This window comes from Quercus lobata, chromosome 3, assembly GCF_001633185.2.
Source record: "Quercus lobata isolate SW786 chromosome 3, ValleyOak3.0 Primary Assembly, whole genome shotgun sequence".
Taxonomy (NCBI): domain Eukaryota; kingdom Viridiplantae; phylum Streptophyta; class Magnoliopsida; order Fagales; family Fagaceae; genus Quercus; species Quercus lobata.
Window position 1 is genome coordinate 6548037 of NC_044906.1, and position 14455 is coordinate 6562491.

Here is a 14455-nt window from a genome sequence, read left to right on the forward strand (position 1 = left end):
CCTCATGTGAGCTTGGTTCTGCAACATGATCGATTTTTTTTTTTTTTTCATTTAATAAATATATATATATATATATATATTTTTTAATGCTGAGTCTATCACTCCCTTAACATTTATGCATAATAATATTTTGCAAAGAGTTTTTTTAGCTTGGTGGCACTGGCGGATGTTCTTCATGAAAAGAAATTATTTTCAAGTCCCATCTTCCCCACATGTGATAAAAATGGTGGAAAAATGTTTGGTAATGTTTGAGATCCAATGTAAACTATTTTAGTACTAATAAAGGACAAAACAAATATTTGATAGAGATTGGTTCGAGTTAGACTTCTTGATAACTTTTACTGAAGTTATATTCCTCAATACTTTTTTTCCATAATAATAGTTTGTTAATCCCATTGTTAGACTATATTTCTTTCTCCAACTATCATGCTTACCAAATATTAAGATGATCTATTATTCTTTTTGAATATCAAGGTGATTAGACATGAACAGCTCACTAATCTATGAAGAGCAATTATAGTTTTTTGCATTCTTAAATATAGTAAACAGCTACCTTATAAATTTAACAATAAATGGCAACTAATTATTTTGAAATTTTGGTGTGTGATTAACCTATAATAGATATTAAATAAAAACGTAATTGAAGAAAATAATGATTTATACAAAAAAGTTGAGTGATATACTATTTATCAAAATTGCATCAAATGAAACATAAACCAAACCATTTAGAGTAATATATCTCATAAAAATACAGCAACAAGTGCAATATAATCTTACTATGTTTAACATTTATATGACAAATTTTAAATAAGCAAAGTAACCTACTACTTATGAATATCAATACAAAAACACACATACATATGAACAAATTTACAAAAGCAACTATTAAAACTTACAACAAGAAGAATCCAATTTAGGCTTCAAAACACACCTTGGGAAGCTTCCAAATTATTTTATGTATCGATTTTCTTAAGGCTAAGTTCATATGAAAACACTTTATAGCTTCTACTATATTTATAGGATTATCATGCTATTGTGCCAATGAAGATATACCTTGTCCTACTCAATAGATTATCGATCATATCATTCTGTCAAAGAAGAAATACTTTCTCCAACATAAAAGAAAACAAAAGAAAGAAGGAACAAAAGAAGCAAGCAAGCTTGGCATTTATGCTTCCTTGCCAACTTAGACTTAAATCTTCATAGTAACATTTCCTACTTCCTTTTTCATCTTTTTTTCTCTCTTTCTTTTGTGTTTCCAAACATGTCCATACTAACATTAAATTTTCTCATTCATTTATGAGATTTCTTTATGCTATCTAGGTTATACACAAATGAAATTTTATCTCCTATGTTACATTTAGATGATGAATTTTGAGTTGGAATTTACTCAAAATTTTACTATTGAAATATTTTCTCCAACACAAAAGAAAACAAAAGAAGCAAGGCATTTATGCTTCCTTGCCAACTTGGAGTTAAATCTTTTTTCCTTGCCAACTTTGTCTCTTGTGTTACATTTAGATGATGAATTTTGAGTTGGAATTAACTCAAAATTTTACTTTCTAAATTTCTAATATTGATTTCTATTGTTTATGTCAACAAAAAAGGAAAATTCAAAAATTATATAGAATTTTATACTTTAGATTTCAAAGCATCCAAATTCAAAGTCCAATTCCCAGTTTGCTAAACAAACTAAATTCATATGCATTTCTTTCACTCATCCCTTACCCTTTTTTTTAATTGAATAAACATCCTTCCTCTCTGTATCTTTCTTTCATTCCATCAATCCCTTAAACAAGACATAAAGTATTGAGAAAGTGCACACATAAAAAGCAAGCAAGTGTTAAAAAGGTCCATATCTGCAAATTATTTACACATGGAGTCAACACCACATATTAAAAATTTGAAGGTATTTCACCTAAGAAGAACTAAATAACATTGGCAAAAATAAAGAAGGTTCTCTCAATTTATTTAGCTGCTTCATTCCTAGTATTATTGGTGAAACTTTAAGTAAAAAATGTTTCTCAGTGCAAAAAAGGACAATTAAGTATGTAAGAGTTGGAAATTAATTTTCAGCATTCCGGAAACTTGTGATAATGATTTCCTCTGTAAAACTTGACCTCAATAGATTTTATACTTCCACAAGGTTGCAAACAAACATTAAAAGAGTGTTCTTTACCCAGCTCAATGGACAGTCATGGTCATTCCAGCCATGAAGTGAAACTCAAAGCATGACACCTAGAGGGACCTTAAAAGTGATCTTAATGGGAATAACCTTGCTGGACACCCACAAGAAATAGTTGTCTGAGTAATGAACAGGAAGAATTCTAACGGTTGATCCTTGATATAAAGTCCATTTTTCTTTCATACTCTCCTTGAATGGAGCTCAGTCTAACCTTAAAAGTGATCTTAATGGGAATAACGTAATAAAAAGTTCTAACATTATTTGTTCATATAGGTTAATCTGTTAGAGTAAGCTTTCTTGGCCACATTTTCAACATGCAATTCAATTTTATAAGTGAACCCTTTGATGAAAACCTAGGATGTAATCTTGAGGGTTATTTTTTTCATTCCGTATGGCTCCAGCAGCTTGTAATCTCCACCAAATAGATGCAACCAATAAAAGTTCCTAGATAAAATACAATAGTCTGATGTGTGGTAAAGTTTGAGGAGAAGGAAGTAGACCAACTTTGGGTTGTTAGACTTTGGATACTTCATCTCAACTATGGGTACTGTTATTTGGCCGGAGCAGAGAGATTTTCAAAAACTTTGTAGTACAGAAATGTACCTTCTAGATCCCAGACTGAAGCATCAATAGCTATGTTAGACAATTCCTTAGACGTAGTATTGACAACTTGTTGATGGCAGGATCAGAAAACAATTGCGAAGTCTCTGGATGCATGGTATCATTTTAAATAGCATCAAGTACGAAGAATGACTTTGAGTAAAATGCATTAGTTTCATATGTGCTCCCTTTTGAAATATTATTTGGTTTAAGAAACACAAATTTAAGCATTTCAGCCACCCCCTGGTCTTGTCAACCCACACATACAAAAACAAAAAAGAAAATCAGCTATGAGCATATTTGCTAGATTTTTTTTACTAACGTTTTATTTTGTTCTGTCAAAAAAAATATATCAAATTTATTTATTGAATTCAAAAGATTATTCAGGCTCAATATGTCTCCTATGAAAACATTTCATCAGATATTAAATATTCATTGAATTTCTAAATCCAATCCAAACTCATAAATTATAACTCTTACTAGTGTAGAAATTACCTCTATAAAATATGTAGCCAAATTCAGCAGGACATGGAATGGTTCTACAGCACAGCGACAGCCATAGAAACCTGCCAATTGGTGTAGGAGATGATCATTTAACTGATCACTAAGACCAGTCCAAGGTTCTGTGCCTTCCAAATCAGGACTAGTGTATTTATGGGAAGTCCAGCCCTCCAATAGAACTCTAAATTGAATGTAGTTAGCCAGTTAAGCTTGATGATCATTTCAAGTTAGGTCACCAAAAAAAAAAAAAAAAAAAAAAAATGAGAAAAGAAAAGAAAAGCAATAGGCATCTAGAATAGCTAGAGACAATTTTGATATACCTCTAAACAAAAATCATCAAGATCCTTTGGGGTTCTATAAAGTTCAATCTGATCAACACATTTTTTTGGCTTTGAATAGGGAATGTATTTATGTTATTCCCATATGGGGTTTGGAACTTCTTCCGTGTACCCACTAGGAAGTTGCTTAAACAACGGAATCTGCCAGCCTTCTTGAGACATTGTTGCTCTGATAGTATCTGCAACAGCCATCCCGACAGAACCAACCTCAGCATTGAATCCATGGCTGTAAAAATCATTCTTAAGAAATGCTTCAGGATTTTGGATTTCACAAGGGCCATCATTGAAGCCCCCTTACATTTGCAAATCCATCCCACAAGGATCCTTGGATGTAAACACGTGTACCATCAAAATATTGGCTAGGATCTTTTGACACTGCAGATAAAGCTTCAAAGATTTACTAATTTCATTGGAGTTTTCGAAATAAGGATGGAGTCCCAAGTCACTTTTCAAAGCTCTGTTGATGTCATCTGGTGGAACTTGCTCATTTTCACCTACCCAAAGAGCAAGACTTGGATGGTTCCTTGGAAGCTTGACAGTGTCTCTTGCACATAGCAAGAGAAGATCATGATCCAGGGGACCATTCAGATTTGATAATGGGTCACCATTTCAATGTCTTCAGTACTCCAAAACTCTTGCCACACCTACAAAAATCAAATCAGCCCAATGGACCAAGTTATAGTAGAGTAATTTAATACTGAAATAACTTAGAATATTGGAATCCTTAGGTTTGGTTATCCTTCAGCCATATTTAACCCTGTAGACAGGCTTGGGTCTCAGTAGAATAAATCATTCAAAATAATGCAATGCAGAATTAATTCCGATAGGAACATTTTATAGCATCAGTTACTAAATAACCAAGTGTAACAAAATTAAAAGTACCAAAGGCTCCTACTGCAATATATCAAATAGCAGACAATGTCAAATAACTTTTTTGAGAAAAACAATGCTTAAATAGGTTAATGGCAATTAAAAAATACAACTGAACTCAACAAAGCCATTATCCTAAGTAATTTAGTTAAATCATTGATAATGGCAATAAAAGATAGAATACAGAATGAATGTATTCACTAAAATCTAGATGTAGCTTTGAGGAGAAAATATAGAAAATTTGATTAAGACAATTTTTGTAAACAAAAACCGCTGAGCTGACTAGTAAGGAGTCCTTTATTTAAATTTCAAATCATTCAAGAACAAGAGGAGACTAGAAATATATTAGGTCTAAGGCAGAGGCAGTCAGAAAAGATAAAATAGACAATTGTCTAACAAAGTGTATAGCCTGAAATAGAGGTCAAGGTCAAATGATAATGATGGTAGTAATAATCCATGTAGCTGACCTGGAAATTAGAAATCAAGAAGTGTTGAGTTGTACCAAAGAAAATAAAAAAATTTCTCACAAGCATAGGCTTGCTCATGTCTTAATTTGTTCTTATAACATAAGTAATGCTTGTTTTAAAATCAATTTTTGACACTTAGAGGAAAGGAAATAAATTTTGCTTGACACACTATTGCCATTATGTACTCTACAGTTGAAGGCAAAAGCTCGGTGGACAATTTAAGTCAAAGAAAATAAATACCCCAATAATTTTTAAAAGCATTATAAAAATCAACAATGCCACAATTTATGGTAACTTTCATAATCAGACTGATTTTAGTGATTAACATATCATCAATTTATATGGTTACAAGAACACCATCATTCTTAGAAAAGAATTGCAGATTATAGTTGTTAGCTTTGTTGGAAGTACACGGTTAAATGATTAAATTTACCATATCTCAATCGCTTGAACTTTTAGGATAATCAGTAATTTAACATGGTATCTGAGTGAGACGTTTTGAGTTTGATCCCTACTCCACCACTCAACCTCCCAATTAAAATCTCATGTGTTAGGCCTCCCCTTATAAACAGGAGTTTGAGCCCACATGTAACAGTACTAGAAGTATGTGATTAAATGATTAAATTTACTATTTCTAATAGCTTAATCTTTTGGGAGAATCTGTAATTTAAAAAGCTTTTATCAGTTATAAAACTCTTTACAACACTTTCTTGGCATTCCCAACATCTTACACTACAAGCATCCTACGACAATACCCTCAGTATAAAGCATACAAATTTTGGTGAATCTGAAAACTTTTGATGTTCCAGGATTTGTCCCGATTTTACTAACCCACCAACCTCCCATTGATATACATATAGGGACATCATTCTATCTGAAAAGCTTCATCCAATAGGTTTTGCACTCAACTATATATATCAACTCTTCACTTTCTTTACTTTTTTTACTATGGGACTCAACCCTCACACATGCACTCACAATAGACCTCCCCCTCCCATGTGAGCCCCTACCACATCAACTTAGCTTCCCATTGTGTGTGAGTCTTTAGCAAATCCAGAGTGTGCATACAAGAGTTGCATCAAATGCAGCAATAAAAAATTCACACCAACCACATCAAAACCAAGACACTTATTCATAATTTTTTTTTATAAATAACACTTGCCCAAAATTTCGAACCAAAAGTTGAACCATAACTCCAATACCAATTTTTTGGGTTGAGAAGTGTCCCTGAGGTCCACCAAGAGCCTATAGAAATATATTGAGGTACCTGTTGATATATATTGGGGTACCACTCAAACCTAAAAGCTTAAGCCAAATGGTTTAGACCCAACTATGTCCATCAACTTCTCACTTTCCTTACTTTTCTCTTGATGTGGAACTGACCCTTACATGTGCACTAAGAATAGTTGCTGACTATGGTATGGTTTGTTTTTCATCTTCTTGTTGTGTACGAGAAAGCAAATAGTATTGCCAGTCCTATTTGGTTGGGTAGTCTCCACAAAAAGTCACCAAACCGACTTTGTAGCCATAATATTTGTTATTATTAAGAAAGAGCTCGTTGGGTGTATTTGGAGTTTTTTTTTTTATTATTATTTTTTTATTTTTTTATAATTTATAAGTAGGTGTATTTGGAGTTTAGTTTTGTGCAATTATTGTAGTCACCTTTGTTAGTAAATTTTTCTCCTCAATGCCCACCTTTGGACATATGTCCAAAGCCAAACCATGTAAATCTCTATCTCTATGTTCCCTGTGTGGTTGTTTGTTCTAAATTTCTATTTCTATTTTCCATATATCCTCTATAATTGATCACACACACATAGGAGAGAGAGAGAGAGATCACCAAAGTCCATATATATCACAATAATGATAACATTCTGGCCTCTCAGCCAATCCATCACCCCAATAGCAGATCATATTAAAATTCATATTAGCATGAAACTTGATGTCTGTTTCATAATGTTCCCTTGAAAGACATAGTAACCCATCTGACAATATCCAATTACCACCATGGATAAAGATAGGCTGTCCATTGACCTTGAACAACCTGTAAATCAAAAATTTATAGACTACATATCATAATATCAAAACCTATGTAAAATGTTCTAGAAGGCATATAAAGCAATACCTTCCACCCGTGGCACTATCAATATGGCTCTCAATTTTTCGGAAGCCAAATAGATGGCTCCAAGCATCAGATTTTCCATATCCCTTTACATCAACAGTAATATGAACATTTTACAAGGAGTGTTTTCCCAAACCATTCGGCCACCATAAGTCAGGATTGTAGAAGAAAAGCTGCAAATTCATTCCATTATAACCTACAACAGAAGTATTGAGAGCCTAAAACTAGATAAAAACGCCCATGGGGGACTGGGCTACCCCAACTTCCATAGGTCCTTGGTTCGACCTCCTAATGAGAATTGAGGATATTTGAATCCATAATAATCGGATGCTCCAAATGCTCAGTAATCAGAAATTACCCATCTCTAGATACCATTTTGGATAATTCAAGGCACGGATAAGTAATTAAGGCTATATTCCTTGGGCGCAGTATGCAATTTTTTAACTTGGGGGAGGGGGGGGGGTCTTTTATGGTTCCACCTTTCTTTAATGGTAATGTACAATATCAATAACTATCTCTCACATATTGAATTTCTGGTAGATTTTGCTATTGAGGAAGGTTATTACACAAATAAAATAAAATAAAACCTTAATTCAACCTGAGTTGCACTTGTGTCCCTATTTAATTTTGTTGTGTTTCATCCTCTTTGGATACTGAAAACTGTAGCTAATCATTGTTACTTGGTCAAGACTTTGTTGATGATGTGATTCTGTGTTTAATTTTGATAAATTTCTCTCTCATTGCCTTTATTTATTTACACGATTTACTACATTCACATGCAATATTAAATGTGCAAAAGTGCTCTGCCTTAGTAAGGATCCCATGTTACAATTCCATAGAATGAGATTGACTAACTGGTACTATTATGATCAAAGACAGGGGGAGGGATCATCATTAATGGATTACTAAATAATAACTAATTTTCTAATTTCTTTTTATTATTTGTGTAATAACCTCCCTCAATCGAAAAATCTACGAGAAATTCAATATGTGAGAGATAGTTATGGAAGTATGAACAATATTATGAAAACATGATTTTCCTTCATTAATTTTTTTTTTTAAATGGAAAAAGGTTAAGTGTTAGGTACAGTGAATGTGGGTGGGTCTTTTTAGGAAAGTTAGCTAATGTGGCAATTAATAACTCTATATTAATGACAAGTTAAGTGGTGTCTTTTTCACACTTAGATCTTATGAAAAGCAATTACTATAAAAAGGTGTAATTCTTGTGGAATTACAACAAGTGTAACTAGAACACCTCTCTCTCTCTCTCTATATATATATATATAAAACAAGGTGAACCACCATCACCACAGTAAATTCTATACACCAAATAGATAAGACCCAAGAGCATACTTAATGAGTAGAAACAAAAGCAATTCTTTAGCTGAAAAAAGAAGAACAAGTGATGCGGGAGATACAAGAAGATTATTATTTTGTATTATTTATGTTTGCAAGTCAATTGTATTTTTATGTTTTAGGTCCTAGTAGTTTATTAGGCTATTAGTATTTTAATTTGGAAGCAAGGTTATTTTTGTAATAAGGCAATTAGGGTTTCCTAGCCAATTAGAACTAGGGTTTAGCAATCCTTTATAAGCAACCTATTGTACTCCTTGAGGAGATAGTTGATATTTTGATGAATGAAAAAAATAACCGTTTGGTCTCTTTTGGTCTGGTGCTGAACCCAGGTCTACGCTAGGTGCCAACTCCTAGTGGTTTCCCGCTTGGAGTTGACTCCAAGCTAGGCCTAGGAGCTAACTCCTAGGTCATATCCCTTTATTTTATTGTTGTTTCAATTTTGTTTTGGTTGTCCTGCGTCAACAAGTACTTGAGTAAAAAAGAGAGGATATACCAAGTGTCAAAAGCATTAGGAGGAATGTATTAACACCAAAAGAGACGGTGTTATTAATAATCAGACTTCTATGATAAATATTAAAGGTTGCATAAGATGCTAGAATAAGTCGACAAGTCTTCTTCACCTCAATTGGGAAGAAGGACATAGATAGCTCACATAGCCTAGTTCCTAAACTTTATTTCCAAGCCGGTCTAATCTTTTTTTTAGATTTTCCATGTGGGGGAAATCCAATGGGGGCAAAGACTTAATATTGTGCTAGAGATACTATGAAGTTTGCTCTTAATGGTTGGCAACTTCTTAGCAAAAGAAGAGTATCTTAAATTTTGAATTGCTTAAGAAAGAGGCAAGCTGAAAGAAGACTATTCTTCTCAAAATTCTCATAAAAATGAATGCTATCACTGAACTCAGGAAATGTATATTGCATATGTGATCCAGCAGGGAATGACAAGTTTTGAGTTTGAAGATGCTGTACTAAACAAATGTTTCCCTCAACTCCTATTGTTACTTGGATATTCAAAGAACACTCAACAACCCAGGCACTTCTATTTTCTGACTCTGTTGTAGCATGCAAATACACCCTCTTGTAATCGTCAAAAAACGATGAAACCAAGTGGGGATCAATTATTTTCACTTGCTGCATCAAATAATAAAGCATCAGTATCAAAATTATATGATTACAAAATAAAGAGAACAATTCTCCCAACGAAACAATAGCACCATTAAATATTGAAATTCTAATTCAGAAAGAATGGCATGACTACGAATAAAAGTTTATAAGGAACTACAGAAGAAATCTATACTACATGTTTCATAACCATGCATATCGACAGCTTATGATGGTACCATTAATCTTACACTAGTGCATTCATTTAAAAGTTCCAAATATCATTAACAAGATGGTTTATCACATATTTATTGTTATGGAAGGAAGTTATGCAATACAGCTCATCCCAGTTATTGATACAAACACCTCATCCCATATGCCAGTGTTCCTATCCCTGTAATCGTACAAATGTCAAGTACTTAGAAACAGAATTATTATGCTTTGATATATTCTATGAATATATGGTTCATTTAACTGTCAAGAGAACATATGGATAGGTTACAATAAGAAAAAAGCATATTCTTAGATGCAAAAGACACAATAAGAAGTGAATGTCCGTGGAATTTCCCTTCTTTATCATGGGAGGATGCATATAGAAGTTCCGGCATCACATGACTTTCCCTTTCAAAACCCTTTTTTCCAGTAAATAATATATTAAATAGCAGAGGTGCAACCCATTTACAAGGGAAGTATGCAAGACATACAACAACAATTATTAATGAAAAGTACAAAGATCAAGCATCTAATTAGAAATGGAAAACTGTCCTGAAGATGATATCCACTCATATAAGGATCTATGAAATGAAAAAAAGCTTGGAATTTTGAAGGATAAAACATTATCTGTATTTGATGAATCCACTGTATATGTATGTCTATATTTTGTTCTTCTAGGTTAAACTCAGTTAACAAGATTTTGTGTCCCTTAAAATTCATTATCTTTAGAACTTTGTTGGATTGGATGTCAATTTTGCCTAGTCTATCTTTATGTTCTGTTATTGATTTGATAGACTCATGTACTTTGTATAATTGATTGTTCAGTCCCCTATTGTATATTCCATGTATACTTGGGCAACCCTATTTTTTATATCAATAAGAATTGCATTACTTATCAAAAAAAAAAAAAAAACTACATAAGAATTATTCTTATAGCTGTGACCAATTTTCAACCAAATAATTCTCCACTGTATAACTGATCTCTCAATGATTTATCACACCAACACTATTCACTAAAAATATGTTTCAAATATCTGTAGAAACCTGTCTCGTTTTGGTTCTGACAAGAAATTTCAAATAATTTCTTATCAATACACATCTACTGTCTCTCATTTTCCAACAAGAAACTAGAGATAACAATATCATTATGGAAAAAAATTAATCATGACCAAAGGTAAAAAACATAGTCCCCTTCTAGGAGCCAGCAAATCCCAACCCAGAATGTATTGTGTGGCAACATCTTTTCCAATCTACCATGAAAACAAATTAAAGTTAAATTGTATGTATTCCAAGCATATCAAAATTTAGATTTTTACTCCATCACTCCACTCACATGGGATCCAAAATCATAAATGTAATTCTAAAGGCAAGCAAGTTTTGACCATCAGGATGCAGAATATCAGTGACATCGAGAGAATGCCTCTGAAACATCCCCTTTGGCATGAGCTTTTTGTGCCGATTTAAAACTTCTACAGAATAACTGATTCCACAATAATTCAGATCCAGGTACTGCTTTCCTAACTGCAGAAGGACAAGCAATTAGACCCTTTTCTCTTTTTCCCATTTTAATTTGATACTGAGAAGTGGAAAGGCTCAGGAACTTCCAGCTTCAAGACAAGTTTAATAAATTCCAATTCAATTTGAAATGTGAAAACCAGATAAAAATTTACAATCTTTTTTTATTTTTTAGTTTCTATTACTATTTGTTTTTCTTGGTAAGTTACTCATACACCCAAAGGGATTTGGACCCCCAACCTCACTCACCACCCATACGTATATGGGTTTTGGAGGTGCCATTAATTTGGCCCAAAGAACATTGGCAATTTCCAGAAAAATAAAAAATTTCAGACCATGTTTTGGTTAAAATCTGACCCAATAACAGTGACCAACTACCCAAGTACTGACAAATTACAAGAAATTAGTTCACACAAGGTTGACAGGAAAAAACAGTGTCAAGTGAAATTTATAGGGAATGCAACCAAAGAAAAACCTTCCAATCTCTTAAAAATTAGCATGCAAATCATTTCAAGAAGTATAAAATCTCAAGATCATATCTTATGTCTTATGTCATGAATTGCATACCAGCTTACTCTAAAAAGTTGTAAAAACCAGAATCAGCAATTTCTATAATTGTCTGTCATTTTGCAGCCCATAGAAAGGATCAGGAACAACTTTGTGTCTCTACCAAGGTTGCCAAAACACTGTCAATCAAATCACCACTAGCCCTCACTGATTGAAAAATACAACTTCCATTTTCTTTTTCTGCCCCAAAATTCCCTTAGCAGCTATAACATAACCATAAAAAAATGAACTCTAGGCAATAAAAACACTTACCCAAATACGCAAATTTGAGAGCTCAATCTTACAAGCAGACAAGGCTTACGTTGGTATGAGCGAGAGAGAGAGAGAGAGAGAGAGAGAGAGAGAGAGAGTGACTGTGTCTGTGTGTGATTCTGTTTGTGTGTCGGTGCGAGAGGGAAGGGAAAGGGAATAAGGGTATTTTTGGTAATATAAAAAAGGAGGTGGGACCGGGAAAGCCACGTGAAATGAGTGTCTTTTTTTTTTTTAAAAAAAAACTTGTCGTTGTGTTAAAAAAAACAACGATGTGTTGGAATGCGTTAGTTAGGTTCAGACGATGTGTCGTTTTGTTACTTCAAGACAGTGAGATGTGCCCTCCTTGCAAAGTATTGAATTTGTCCTCACTGGACTGCAATAATGTATTTATTATGTATAGTCCAAAATGAATATACTCTAATTCTAATTGACTTGGGCCGAGCCTAATTATTGACTTGTTACTCTAGAAAATTAAATTTAATACTAATAATTTTATTAATTAATAATAAGTCTAAAATAAAATCCCTTTCTCGAAAAAAAAATAATCTAATTTATGAGTGTGTTAAAAATGAATGAACAAGGGGTATGAGTGGCCTAAAAATTAATATTTTGAAATTAAAATTTCTATATTTTATAATACTTCTATTTAAATAAATAAAAACGTATGTTTGTGCGTTCAAATGAAAAAAAATTAATTATGTTTATTTTTATGTTTATGTTTATTAAACTCAAACTTGGTAAATTGGAGTATTGTGTTGCATGGAACTCAAGTTTAATAAGCTCGAGTTCCATGTGGCATTTTTTCAATAAAAAAATCAACATCAGTACAAGTTTTTTTTATGAAACTCGAGTGTTTAAAACTCGATTTACACAACAAACTCGAGTTTCATGAACTCGAGTTTCAAAAAAGTGGTATTTTGCTACTTATTTTGCAAACAGTGGTATATTACTAATAATTTTTGTGATAAGTGGTAAATGGCCGATTTTGCCCATAATTGTTAGTTATTTGAGTTCTATTGAAGTTCTTGAGCCAAATTTTTAGAAATTTTTATAAATACTACTTTTAGATTTTCTTTTCTTTGATTTTATTATGTTTTTCATGTTTATAACGGAGAAGTGAGGAGGTGGGTTACAAAACCCTAATAGAGCATAACTTAGGTGGGTAAAGTGTCAAATTTTAAACCACAGGTAGGTAACTTAAATTTCAGCCAAACTATAGGTAGGTAAGTTATAATTCGCCCAAAATTCTAACTGGTCTTCAAAAATCACAATTTACAACTACTCCTCCAGAATTTAATTTATACAAAGAGGTCAAAAAAAAAAAAAGATTAGATGGTTGGCCCATGACATAAGGTCATTCTAAGGGGAAAAAAGAGACTTTTTAATATTAAATTTTTTATTTTATTTTAATTCTTATGTTTTTTGTGTTAACAGTTGTGGATGTAGATAACAGTGTCATTTCCACAAGTCTTACTTTCAAAGAAAAGACTAACGATGTCGTTCTACAAGTCACACGTAACAATACTTAAAACCAAAATGACACGCGTGTGTTACTTACTCAACGGTGTCGTCTCTGTAATAGCCGTTGAAGTCTCAGAGAGTTAGTTACAAACTAACTATAACAGATGCGAGAAAATTCTGGGTTTGTTAGAGTTTGTTACAAAGGTTTAATTATGGTGTAATCCTTGTATTAGTGATTTGGTGTGAGTTAGTTGTAGCATATAATCAGAGTTGTACACCGAAAGTAATTAATCAAGAAGCGTTATTCAGTTTCATATAGAAAATATCTCTCCCTTCTCTCTTCTTTCTCATACCTCTATCCTCCATAGATTTCCTTCTTGATTCTACAGTATTTTTAGTTGCTTTGCTTCAACCTTGATCTACTCCAAAGATCACAGATTTCTTCATTCTGAATTTTATCAGCTAAAATCATTTACTAGTAAACAAAAAACATTTTTCCTAATCATTAGGAAAACAAAAGCAAACTGAGAAACAATAGCTTAAGGGTTTTTTTTTTTTTTAATGTAGTTTCTTGTTATTGGATATGCATATGTGTGTTTCCCTCTTTTTTAATCAATATATTTCATATTAGTTTTTTTCTTCAAAATTTTGAAGTAGATGATATTAACTCTTAACAACACATATGTTTATTTATTTATCTATCTTTTTTTGCTAAAACACAAGTTTACGTGAAATGTTATTTTTATTCCTAAAGTTTTGTTTTTGTCTTCTTTTTTTCTTTTGGAAAAATTATATTTATCATTTTGGTTAAACAACTTAAACGTTTAACATTTCAGTAAAGTTGGTCTTTAGAATTACTTTATTGGGCATACGGTAGATGGCAATAGACACGAATGATCAATTTGCGA

General features: G+C 32.5%; 1 pseudogene; it reads right to left on the minus strand.

Moving 5' to 3' along the window:
• Window positions 1-1584: 1584 nt before the first annotated feature.
• On the minus strand, window positions 1585-14417 carry LOC115980203 (annotated as a pseudogene).
• Window positions 14418-14455: the final 38 nt, after the last annotated feature.